Source organism: Ischnura elegans, chromosome 6 (genome assembly GCF_921293095.1).
Source record: "Ischnura elegans chromosome 6, ioIscEleg1.1, whole genome shotgun sequence".
NCBI classification, from domain to species: domain Eukaryota; kingdom Metazoa; phylum Arthropoda; class Insecta; order Odonata; family Coenagrionidae; genus Ischnura; species Ischnura elegans.
Window position 1 is genome coordinate 12,245,209 of NC_060251.1, and position 14,317 is coordinate 12,259,525.

At 36.5% G+C, this 14,317-nt stretch overlaps 1 pseudogene; it reads right to left on the bottom strand.

Moving 5' to 3' along the window:
• Positions 1 to 9,427: 9,427 nt before the first annotated feature.
• Positions 9,428 to 12,566, bottom strand: LOC124160254 (annotated as a pseudogene).
• Between the last annotated feature and the right edge of the window lie 1,751 nt (positions 12,567 to 14,317).

Consider the following 14,317-nt stretch of genomic DNA (forward strand, 5'->3'; position numbering starts at 1 on the left):
GGACAAACGCTTGTTGAATTTAGGTGGAGTGACCCATATTTAATAATCTAACCCCCGAATTTAATTTAAAATGTTGCTCTCTCCTTAGGTGCAAGCCATCCCCGGACGTGAGGGGGAGAATGAAGGGTAGAGCAGGAGGAATGAAGAAGAGAAGAAGACGGTGGCCTCGCGGGACATCCAATGCTAATTCCTTTTATGTTATTCGGAGAGATTTGACTCGAATTTTAATCCAAATTTTTGCTTTTTCAATTTCAGAATGAATATTGAAGAATTAGAACATCATTCATCGACTTGAGTTGAATGCTGCGAAGAATGCAGTTTTCCTCGGACGTTGGTCATTGCCGTATCAGGTTTTCATCAGGTTATCTTGAACATGAAATGGTAAATTAGGGCCGACCTGAACCACACACCTGGAGTTATGAGAGACTCCTGGTGGAAAGTGAATTCACACACTATTATCAAAGCACGACCTCTAGGTAACAACAGTACACGAAAGGTAACGGCTCTAAGGAGCAAGTTCAAAAAGGTTTCGAAACACCGCTGAAACTAAGGTACCAGAAAGTGCACTTTAAAGTTATTTTCTACGAATGAGACCGGTCCTAGGAGACAAAGAATGCATTCTTAGGCAGGAAATCCATGTGGGTATTTTTGTGTGTGTAGCTTTTTTAAGGTATTTGGGTGGGTTTTGTACTAACACCATTTATTGCAGGAATGAAGAATGAAGAAAGAAGACGTAGCTGAGGCCCCGAAGATAGAAGACATCGCAGGGGGCCTCGAAGAATGAAGAGTGAAGATAATGTGCAGGTGTATATCGGGAATGAGTGGACATTGATAATCCCTCGCCTGAAATGAGTGTTTTTTTGTACTTAATTGTAACATGTCTGTAACTCTTTCCCTTCCAGCCATGAAGACTGAAGACATCAAATTGAGCTCGAAGAACGGCAAAGATCCGATTGCGTGTGCTTTTTAATCTATCGTGTGATTTCGTGTGATATTTTTCTGCGTGTGATTATTTATATTTGCGTGTGCTGCGATTATTTTTCCGTTGCGTTGCGTTAGGGCTTACATGTTAGTGTTATTTATTTATTTGTTTGTGCATGCACTAATCTTACCTCTTCACAGATTCAAGCCATCGCTGGACTTCAAGGAAGGAAGAGTGAAGACTGCACGAAGAAGAGAAGATTGATGACGCAAGTATTCACAGAAGAAAGAAGAGGAGCATCGTAAGAAGACGTGTGCGATATTTGCGGTTTAGTTTTGGGCCCTTCTGGCCAATGAACAAAACTTTTCGTAAGGCTAGGCGTTTTTCCGTGCGTTAGTTTTAGTTTTTTGTGCCGTGGTTTTGCATTACGGATTCCATTGCGTCATGCAGGAATGAGGCTGTGGATAGGTAGGAAATGTATGGTTTCCTATTGATGCCATGGTCACGTTCTTGTGTGCTGCTTTGGAGTGGTGCAAATCCTCGGAAGGGTTATTTATTTGTGTATGCACTAACCCGCTCTCTCCCTAGGTCCGCAAGCCATCGCTGGATGTGAAGAGAAGAATGAAGATTCATCGGAAAAAGAGAAGACAGAAGAGGATGGCATCGCAGGACCAGAAGAAGACGACATCTTAGCTTTGGGCCCTTCTGGCCAGTGAACATAAATTTGCGTAAGGCTAGGCGTTTTTTTTGCGCGCGTTAGTTGTAGTTTTTTGTGCCGTGGTTTTGCATTACGGATTCCATTGCGTCATGCAGGAATGTGGCTGTGGATAGGTAGGAAATTTATGATTTCCTATCGATGCATTGTCACGTTCTTGTGTGCTGCTTTGGAGTGGTGCAAATCCTCGGCAGGGTTATTTATTTGTGTATGCACTAACCCGCTCTCTCCCTAGGTCCGCAAGCCATCGCTGGATGTGAAGAGAAGAATGAAGATTCATCGGAAGAAGAGAAGACAGAAGAGGATGGCATCGCAGGACCAGAAGAAGACGACATCTTAGCTTTGGGCCCTTCTGGCCAGTGAACATAAATTTGCGTAAGGGTAGGCGTTTTTTTTGCGCGCGTTAGTTGTAGTTTTTTGTGCCGTGGTTTTGCATTACGGATTCCATTGCGTCATGCAGGAATGTGGCTGTGGATAGGTAGGAAATTTATGATTTCCTATCGATGCCATTGTCACGTTCTTGTGTGCTGCTTTGGAGTGGTGCAAATCCTCGGAAGGGTTATTTATTTGTGTATGCACTAACCCGCTCTCTCCTTAGGCGCGATTCATCGCTGGACATGATGATAAGGAGAAAGAAGACACTTGGAAGAAGATTGGATGGTGCACATTACCGAGCTGGCTTCTTGCGGCTCTACATGAGTTGCAGCAGATAAGGAGCGGTATGATCTCAATACTCATTCAAATTTGGTTCATTTTTCCAATGCAAATTTTTAACTTAACGAGTTGCTTGAGAATGTTCAATTTTGCATTCATTAACGGAACTCAATTGTGCTCATGCTTATACTGAACTTCTAATTTGCCCATAATGCCATCAAAATTAACAAATAAACATAATATCCCCCTCAATTTAGTCATTGACTACTTAGTTTGAAAATTGTACTTGGTACTAAGTAACTGGAAGTGATATTTCATTGACCAATTAACTTCGAAATGAATTGAAAACTTATGAAATATATAATGCAATGGGCAAAATATGTTTTTGTGCCAACATTTTTCTGGATGACTCATAATCACCTATTAACGTATTTTCTTTTCAAGTGTTTTCAAGTCAAAATATCACCATCTCCCTTAACAGTTTCCGCAAAATATTTTCACATTATAAAGCAGTCCGAAATACTTTTATTTGTAATCAGTTTCTAATTATCTGTTTATTCATTATAAATTTTATTTTGATTTTTCATTCTGAATTATTTAACTATTTTTATCCTGTGAAAGGTTACCCACTTCAAAATCAATCCTTAATTTTTCCTATTTAAACAAATATATAGTTCCATTTAATTGGAATTAATTTTTTTATTTTAATAAGTATTATTAATTAATTGAATATTATTTTTATTTCCCCTGCAATGCGGGAAATGTTATTTTTCACTCGAAGTTTTTTTAAATCTAATTAAAAGGTGAGCCTTATTACTCTCTAACGTCTATGCGCCATAAGAAAATTCATTGGTTGATTCAGCCATGAGGCCTATTTTCTAGGACATTCATTTGTCTCTTTATGAGTGTTCGTTTTTTTTCCATTGCAGAGTTCGTTGGATCGTCTTGTGTGAGTTGACTACTCGAGGCCTCGGTGAAAGCACGTGCAAAAAGATCGAAAGAATGCAGCTCGTTGCCGCAGGCAGACGGTAAGATTTCATTCATTCCTCTTCCAAGTTTTGAGTTCAGTTCAGAACCATTATTTAGTGATCACAAAGGTATACTATAATTTTTACATTCAGGAACCACGACGATAAAAGTAACGAATGCGTAATAAAATAAAGAAATAAATATTTTCACTTTTCCAACGCGAAAATATTTAATTAAACCGCACCAAAAATTAAGATCTAGCGCTATTTTTGCTACACTCACAACACTTAAATCCCGCGCTGAATCTCAAGGCATTGATTGGTTGACGACGACGATAGCGTTTGCTTTCATATATTTCGGTTTGATACCTCATTTCCATTAAATTTAATAATTCGAATGAAGGACAATTATGGGGATTTTCGTGAATCTATCATAAGTATTTACTTTTCTCTTTAATTTTCTCATTGTAATGTGGAGGTCGAGGTTTCCATATTGGCCTTGCTTTTGGTAACTCAGCGACCGTCATGCGCGCTCAAGTAATTACTTCCTCGGAGACCCTACCTGGGGGAAACATGAGATTCCGGTAATATTTTCTACCTTTCTGAATTTTTCCGTCAATTTAATCAGTATATAATATATTCAGGTTATAGTACATACAAAAAGTCGTAACAATAATGTTACAATGATTGATACTCTTTTGTGTTTAATTTTGGGTACTTAATTTCTGGTGACGCGTTTTTCCTTGCTATTAAATATTTATTAAGCCAATGGTGTCGGAAAAAAATCAGTATATATTCTTCATTTTTTTTCGGCTGTTTTTTTCTGAAGTGATACTTTGACCTCTGGCTCTTTGCATAATCTTGAGAATTAACTAATATTATTTCTTTCGTATCAGGAGACTTAATTATTAAATCACATCCTAAAAGAAATTATTAAAATACATCCTCCTGGATAGGTGTTGTGTCCTTAATATGGATGCCATATTTGTAACTTTCGTCTTTTTAAATAATTTCATCGTATTGATTTTTATAATTTCATTATTGTTTTCCAATTCATATAATAGTACATGTATTAAATGCAGAATGGTGTATATTTGCTATCAATATTTAGTAATACCAATGAAGTCCAAGTAAGTCGTAAAAAAGGTATATATATAACAGACTCAGCTCACTGTAATGATTTCCGGGAAAATTTTTAATATTGCTTGATCATATCTTTAAAATGTTTAAAGAATAATGAAAATACATTGAAATATCGCCAATGAGATAAGCGTCAAATAATTTGGAATTACCCGCTCTTGCATTTTTTTAATTTTAAAAATTTCTTGACAATTACAAAGTTAATATTTTCTCAACGCCTTCCTCGAAATGATATTTCTGAGCTGAGAGTTAACTTTTTAGGTCTCCCCTTCGTTGGATTTTGAGAATTTTTTGTTATATTACCACAGGTCATGCTTGTGGACAACGACAGCGATTGCTTTTGGAGACAATTGTGGAGGTCCATGAAATGGACACCTGAAGGTTACTGCGCCGACAACTAGAGACTTGAGGATTTATCATGAGGAAAGGAAGAATGAAGATAGGAAGAAAGAAGACACCACGCCTGAAGATAGTTGTTTTTTTTGCATTTTTTTGTTGCAATTATTGTACAGGGTGTTTGTATATTTTTTATTTATGCATGTATTTTTTCCAGCTATAGATAGGATTTGCGGCAGGAGAGTAGGGACTTTATATTGCGTCCTACCGTCGAGTAGAAATAACTCAGATTAGGCAGGTCTTCGTATATCGTGGCCACGATTCCGTATTTAGGCGTTTAATTAACTCAGGCGTATAAAGAAGTATTTAGGTAGGCAGGGCTGTGCGAATGGATGAATGTGACTTTATGAATGAGTGAATGGAATGTGATTTTATGAATGAGTGAATGGAATGTGATTTTATGAATGAGAGGGTGGAATGTGATTTGATGAATGAGTGAATGGAATGTGGTTTATGAATGAATGAATGATATTAGTAGTAGTAGTGCTTGATTGTTATGAATTGCTAATTCTTTTTTGTGTAGTTTTTTTATTCTTATTAATTTTGGTCGTAGTGTAGTGCATGCCCCCCTCAAATCCAAACTGTTCCCTCATCGTGGGGAGGGGGTGTAACAGGGATAAGTCATTAATTTACGCCAAATGCTTACAAAATTGCACCCTTATTGGGAATGTGATAGATTATTTTTTCTTTCAAAGTTTATGGAGTTTCCGCTTGAGTTGCAAATTGTAAATGTTATTTGATAACATTCAAATATGACTTATCCCTGGCTAAAACAGTTGGTGCATTTGTGATTTGTATTTAAATATGTGAAATCATTGAATATAATATATTATATGATGCTGTGTTCTGTATTCCAGTGCTAAGTACTATTTGCATTACTGTTTTTGTGGTTTTTCGATAATATTGTACAGAACCTTCTTTTATTTTTGTAACTATTGCTTGTATTTTTGCCAGCTATAGTTTAGACTTGGGGTAGGAGAGTAGGGATTTAATATTGCATCTGACAGTTGTTTAGAAATGACTCAGAATAGGCAGGTCTTCGTATTTGCGACCATGAAAATATAATTAACACCTTGACCAGAATAAATTGTACCCATTGCTAAGGTCAATTTGTATTATTGTTGTCAATAATTTGTCTCGATTTTTTTAATGATATTATTTTAATAGCATTTGAAATTATTAATTTAAGAATTTTAATTACTATTAAATTGTGTGCATGTAATTTCTCCCTACTACTTTGAACAAGTAAAGGCAATAAAACTATTTTCTGTATACAATTGACTAAGTTACAAAGGAGATGTTGTAAAAATAAAATAAAACATTTTACATGTAATTTTTGTGAAAATTAAAGTGCTGGTACAAATCCAGTAAAATGGAATGTCGTTAAAGTATTTACAAAATTTTACATTCGTCAGTTGACAATTAATCTAAATAAAGTGAACATTTTCAGAAAGCATCCATCAAGTGCAATTACCTTGGGCATATATTGTGTGCATAACTATATTTTAATTCATCCTACTGTATACAAATAGGCAATTTGTTAACATTGTTAATCCATTTTTTGTAATGATAATAGGACATTGTTACACAAAAAGAATAATAACATGTATTTTTTCGGCTACAGTTTGGAACGGGAGAATATGGGTTATATATTAATTATATAATGCTGTCGATGGTAAATAACTCAACTAGGCAGGCCTTTGGACATCGTACAATGAGCCCATATTATGGCGTTAGATTAATTCAGGCGTGCATGTTGAGGTATTTAGTTAGGTAGGGCTTTAACAATGGATGAATGTAATTTTGTGAATAAGTGTAACAGTACTGGTAATGCTTGATCAGTATGAATTGATTTTAATAATGTATGTTTTAATTTTTTTATGACCATAGGGGTGTTCTGGGGACATAAACATCCCTCATATTTCTCCCCTGGAGGTAACTGTCTGCAACGCATCTGCTGAGAAGACCACAAACCCTCCAGCACTCCAATTTTCAAATTATGTTGTTACATTTCATTATGTATTCCAGTAATCAATGAATTGTTATAATGCTGAAAGATTATTTCATCGTTAAGTAGCTGAAAAGTTTGTAACGAGTGTATCGTTGTCTGATACCTCCGAAGCGACGACGACAAAAGAGAATCAGTAAAGGCAAACCGCATAACACCCAAACTCTTAGTACCTTTCTGGTTATGTGGCTGATTGAGAACTCGGCAGCGATCTGCCACGTCAGTTCAACCATGGCAATCAGAGCCTCATTTGCATAGCTAATTTGTATTGTGTTTTTTTTTTAATATCTAACACTGTTTGACAGTAAGATGGAGGGGAAGGGGCTTTGGGATATTAGCCTCGAATATTTATACATATGAGATGAAAATATTCCAGGTTGGGCACGCACAGTACAAGACAATTTAATAAAAATCTTATCTAACTCTGAGGAAGGTGGTAGTTGCCCCTGAAAATTTATTTATTTTCATCTTTAAGTGTGTATTTTACTGAGTGCGCCCAACCTGGGACATTTTTGTGTAACACATATCATAGAGGAATATCCTGAAATATTTATACATATAATGGTAAGCAGGGGCGGATATAGGAATTTCTTTCTTGAGGGGGGGGGGGGCACAAGCGCGACCGTATTCAAGATTTTGTTCTAGGGGGCACAAGGATACTTCGTAATACAAAGCGAACGCAATGATAATGGGACCGTATTAAAAATATTGCATATTTTTTAAGGGTCTGGGGGGGGGGGGGGGCACGGGCCCCCGTGCCCCCCTATAGATGCACCTATGATGGTAAGTTATTAGTTATATTTATATATTGTCACTTCTTGGTAGGGTAAGGTAGGTACCCCAAAAAACCAGATGCAGTAATATCCAGTATTATATGTATATATTTGAGTGTGCAAGAGCAATCTCACATGGTCACTAATTGTAAGTGTCACACATCGCCGGCGAGACAATTCCCGCAGCCGCTCCCGTGCGAACTCCCGTTCCCCATCGAAATTTTACTAGATCATATTACGGTCACTATCTCCCAAATAAATTCTTCAGCGATGAGTCATAGGAGAACGGAATTACTGCGAAAATATGCGAAAATACAAAAAAACATGCGATTTACAGCAAGAAATAATTTTTTCGCTGGTCTTCTAGGGAGCCACGGGAATTTTCGAGTGGTTTCCCTGCATAAAATCTGTTCGCTTGCCTACAATAAAAATTCCAGCTCTCTAGCTTTAGTGGAACCATGAATTTTCGCCTATTACTAACATATAGATTACACCTTCTGTGTTCTGCAAATAGCGGTGCGTAGGTGCAGTAATAAGGCATCACTCACGTGAATTTCATAGCCGTACCTTATCGGAAAATGCTTTTAAAAAATCGCGTTTAGGTGTCTATGTCCTGGAACCCCCCTCCCCTTTACACCTCTACTATTATGTTAAGAAATCTACATAAAAAATTTGAAGTTTTATTGCGAGTGTTTTAACAGGCCTGGATAATTGAAAATGACGAGTAAATATAGCCGACACAATTCCTATTCTGAATAAATAAAAACTATTCAATTCGGATGAGTAGCACAGGAAATATGCAACGTATTATGTAATTTTTATTTTATTTGGGGGGTCCCAGGGGGTTTTCGGGGAACTTCATGTGCTTGTCCCGCATAACGCGTCATCGATTACCTTAAAAAAAAATTCCGGCTCTTTAGCTGTAGTGCATGCATGATTTTTCGACGGTGTCACCCGTTAAAATTAAATATTCTGCGTTCTCCTGGTAGCGGCACGTAGGGGCTCGAGAAAGACGTCACTCACGTTAATTTGGTGTCCTTACCTCGTGAGGAAGTGGCAAAAAAAAATTCCGAAAAAAAATTTAAAATTGTGTGTTGAGGGAATGCAAACTTCACGGCGGATGTGTTGTAAGTTACCAAACGTTGTAGGAGTCGCAGTTTCAATGGAAAATCGATAGTCGTTGATTACTCGAAATTTGTTTGACTTATGGATATTTAAAAACATATCACATCATTCAAACAAATAAAAGCCTTTTTGAAATAAATAAACAAAAGTACTAATCCACCAAATCTTTCATTGCCTTAGGCTATTGCTAAGTGAATAGTTCAAATGAACAGCTGACTAGAACAGGAAGAAAAAAATCAACTCAAACGGCCAATAGTGCACCACCTACCCCAAGGAACCATTATTTCCTTTTCAGTGGCTTTCATTTCCCTAGCAATGTGCCAACTTCATCACAGAAATTTTCTCCAGTTTATCTCAAGCAGATTACAAAAGACACATTCGAATGCCCTCACTTTCATTGCTATCGAGGTCATCATTATCCCATTCAATCTCAACTATTCCAAGTGGATTGTTGTCACTACAGCCACCTGCACCTCCTCCTCCCCGACATCTCATCTTAGATCTCATACATTCCGTCATCATAAATATGGAAAATATTTATGCTATACTACAGCGAACTAGCACTGTTCATCTTAAGAAGAAAGAAGCATGCGTAATTTTCAGGCAAGAAGTTATCTGGTGGGTTGTATTTATCCAAAACCTGTGTAGAATAAAATATTAACCATATGATCATCATACAAATTAATGTCTACTCAGCAATGGTGAATATATTGGGACACACTTTACTTCTCAGATACTAACAAAGATAGGTGTACAAACCTTCAATACGAAGTCACTTCCTCTGAAGTCAGCAATAGTCCTTGGAAGTCGAGTCCTTCCCCAAACAAATCGAAGAAATAATGATCACTCTTGATTAGTGAACTCCTCCATCACATTCCAGAACCACTGGACAAGAAGTGCATTACCGTCAAAACCTATAAAAGTGTCAAAACTTTAGCTACAATCAATTAAGCATCTCCTACAATGAAATTTTATCTAATGACTCAGGCCCAAAGTTTTCATCATTTACTGAAATTTCTATACCTATCCTTATATCCATGAAATACGAGCGCAAAAATGAAGCACAGTAAAACATAACCATTTAATACATGAGTTATGGTGATCAGATTTTATACTTCCTCAAAGAAGCATTGAATTCTCTCAGCACTTAGGAAACTATTTTGACAATCAGTACTATATGATTTCGTTTTAACTTTTTACACTGTTTTAAATTATGAGAGAGGCAATTCACAAGGCACATCAACTCCTGAGACAGGAAGCCAAAATGAGCCACCTAACTTCCTCCATATTGGCATTCATTGCAACAAACTTCTCCCAGAATTTGGAAAATTAATGTTTGTAAAAGCCTGATTATTTTCCAAATGTTTCTGATCAACTTTTACCACTTTTATTCAAGAAAGTAATAACCCAGCTAAAATTAAAAATAATCTTATATTTAGAAGTTTCTTTTACCTTTATAGGTGGCAACAGATTGTAGAAGACTCAAAGGTATGTCTGGAGAGCCGCAGACAATAGTCTCCAATTCATAGCCACTAAATAAGGATAACACAGGCACTGGTACAACTCGTGCCATGCCTTCCCTAACAGCTGCAACTTGCTCATCAAATTCATGGTCTGAATAATGTTGAGTCGGGAAAGATCGAAAGAAAGACAACAAGGGAAATTAGATATCATGTGAGTCTGGTAAGAAAAATGAGGGAGATTATGATTATGGGTGGCTACTTCTTATCTATATTTCTGATAAATTAGAGCTCATATATTCCGTCATCATAAAAATGGAAAATATTTATGCCATACAACAGGGAACAAACTTTACAGAATAGCATCTGACCTATAATGCAAAGTAAGCTTGACATATTCATGTCGATGACTAGGGGTGATTCTGCGATGGCGGGTAGACAAAGGAATCTCGTGGCCAGTGGATGATGGAGTTGAGAATGGCATTGCCAGACTTCTAAATGCTGCTTCATCGCCATCCATATCACGAATACACGTCAAACCTAAATAAAATGTAAAAATATTTCATAATTTACAATATCTACATCTACCTTGACTTGCAAGTACATTTTCATTGCACCATTTCACTACTTTTAACCATCTTTAGAACCAAATTAACCATGAATGATGCTTAACCTTACCTGGAACATTATCACGATCAACTTCTGATAAGCCTGCAGGCATCAAGGAGAGTCCTGCTAATTGCTTCCACACAGGTTCTGCTACGTTAAGACTTAATGGGCTTCCAGTCCCTATAGCCACACCCATTAAGATTCCTAAAAGGATAATAACAAATAGCCATATGAGCAATGATAAAAGTCAAGAAAATAATACTATATAGTATCAGAAAATTGTTTTATATCTTAACTAAAAATTATCACATATTGTTCCAAAAAACATTTTTTCCCAAATTAGTGGGAAAGTAATGAACAATAAAAATGAAATCAGTTTTTCTCAATGGGAAATGAAGACACCAGAGATCCAAACTTAGAAACCATATACCTAATAGCATACCTAAAAACCTGAACATTCTCATATGGAACGGAGTATTAGCTTGTGCATTGAGAAGGAAACAAGCATCTCTTCCAACGGATGATGCATTGCCATTAGTCCCAGCTGCATTCACAGAGGTTGGGGGTGGAGCATAGCCATGGTCACCACGTGCATTGGGAGTAGGTACCAGAAGTGCAACGGCTCCTTCTTGTAGTTCCTCACACATTTCTGCTATACTCTCACTGTACTCTCCTCCACAGTCATCAACACTTTCACCTGAGGGAACGACATGCAAAATGTCACTTAAAATGTGGATCTTCACATGAATTGTCAAAATAATGATATATGTTTTAACAGAATGGTGATGTAAATTCAATGCAGCCAAGAAAATAATCATCATTTTCAAATCGTATAATACATTCTGTTCGCAAAACGTGGAAACAAAAGACACTTAAGTATTGTCCATTTTATGCAACTATTTCTACTCCATTGATGATACAGTGGCCCCAACACTTTCATAAACCAAGGACACAAGTATGTACATTACAGTACATTACATTATTATATGTACAGTACACAACGTTTCCCCACGATAACTCTACGGAATTTTGTACAGGACCTAAATACAGTGGAATCATCATCTATCACTCTTCCAATGATTGCTTACCCATAATTTCTAGTACATACTAGGGATTTTAAAATTCCAGCACTGTTCCCCAGCATATTATATCGATAGCCAAAAGGCTTGTCATTAATATTTCATTAAACTTAACCAACAGGCTAACTGTATCAAAAAATATTACATGTGAAGTGACTGAAAATAAAGAAGGTTGAGAATCAATTCTCATTTTTGGGAATATACATACCGACAAATTTTACTTTCCACACACGATGAGGGAGTAGAAGAGCATCTCTGCGGAACAAGAGCTCCATCTTTGATACCATTTGACCAAAAACTGAGCGGACACCATATGGCCAGCCAATCCTCCACTTGATCTTGACCTTTGAACTTGGATTCTATTCAGTTCAATCACAGGACCATGCTGCCTGTCTCTCACCATTACTGCTTGCACCACCTGGAATGAAATATCAAAGTTTAATTACATTCACATAATATTAATCACAAAAATTTATTTACGCCACACATAACGGTGAGGAATATAGTGTAACATATTTGATTATATCACAGCACTTGTGGAAAAATATCTGCTTCCTTACGAGGTAATACAGCTATGAGGTTATGAACAAGCAAACTTTTGGTTGGAAGCACAAAAATTTATCGCAATACAATCAAAAAATCCAAATCATCAGAGATACTCAAGATAAAGATGCTTTTAGGCACCTCAGGCAGGCAATTGTTTTCTCACCATTCAAACATTTTGAGACCACAAATTCTTAAATCGGATCATTTAAAATAAATAAGCACCGGCCTAATGAGTCGTAGCCAAGCACTAACCTGAGTCAACAGTTAATTGCTGGGGTAATGGAGGTCAGGGAATATGAGTACAATTACATTCCATATTTCTCTGAATATATAGTCCCCCCACTAATTTTGAGGATTAAGTTTTGGGGAAAAAAAAGGTTTGAATATAGTCCCACCTTTACTTTAGAGGAGACTACATTCAGATAAATATGGTAATTGCCACTAAAAAGATTGTGGTCGGGTGAAGAAAACTCTCAATGACTCCGGGAAGCAATCTAAAATAACAGACTTTGCACATAAATAATAAAAAATGTTTGATTTGCATAAATTATAAACATTACAATAAATAAGAATGAAAATTTGGATTACCCATGTTTCCTGATTATTAGTGCCCACTATCTCCATCATTGGCCTGGATAATCGGGATTTTGCCATCAGGCTATTTATAAATTTTTTAGTTATTTTTTTAATTTTTAACTGGTGTTGTGTATTAACCTATGACCTCAATCCCACTGATAGCTGTGTGTTTGTATAGCTCGTTCGTATCGTATTTTATTACATGTTAGTATTTTATGCTGTATTTTCTTGACGAAACTCATGTATGTATTATCCCAATGAAGTTAATAAATATTATTATTATTATTAAGTGCAAACATACATATTCACCAAAAAAGCCCTGGCATTCTTCAGTATGCCAAAGTAAAAACACCTAGACTTTACCTTTCTAAAAGTTGTTTCCTTTGCAGTAGAAAGCAAAATGCAAAGCAGTTTATCCATGTTCCCACGAAGGGGTCCTTCCCATTCTGTTTCTCCAGATTTGTGATCATCTTCTGAGGTCTTTGCTCCACTGCCCTCACCTCCACTTTTCCTCCCACGTCCACTTGCAGGATCCATTGAGGCCCCTAGATTCACATCACTTCCCAAAGGAAACATGGCAACACTCGGACAGAAGAGATCAGAGAAATTGTGCAACAGGAGAAGGCGATTGCGAAGGATAGGAATTGGGATGTCCCTCAAAAGATCGTATTCAAGGGGTACACGAGCCGGTAGCCGGCCAGCAGCAGAAACAGGTTTGCTTGTGCTCCACGCTAACGTGTGAGCTGATCCACACGCCACTCTCGTAATTTTTTACCCTAAAAAGAAGACCGTTCCATCATTAAAACTTAATGTTTCATTTCATATGGCAGAATATCTTAAAAAAACAAAATGATCTGCTACAGTAAATTGAGACGGTTGCAAATGTCAAGGATAAGGTAAAAGGAACTAGTTCATGTATTATTTTAGTAACACAGTGCAAAATCTTTTTAAAAATTATCATGATACTGCATGAGGTAAAGTAAGTGAAAAATAAATTCCTTCATTTAAATGAGATGGGAATGTTGCACGTGAGAATAAGTCCTCTTTATCAATAAGTACTTATACATGAAAAATGTATCTCGCAATGACCTTAGATTAACATAAAAATAAATTTTCATATGTTTGAAGCAACATGCTAACTGCTAAAAGCATACCCTTATTATTTTTATTATATTTTTATGAGAATGAATTTTTACTTAAATATGGCTAATCAAGAATTTTAAACACTTAATCAAGACTCTTATACAAATAATTACGAATGTACCTAGTAATATGAAAATACTCAACTGCTTGTCTCTTCTTTGTATAGTATGACAATATCCTATGTTATACTTGCAAAAATAGCA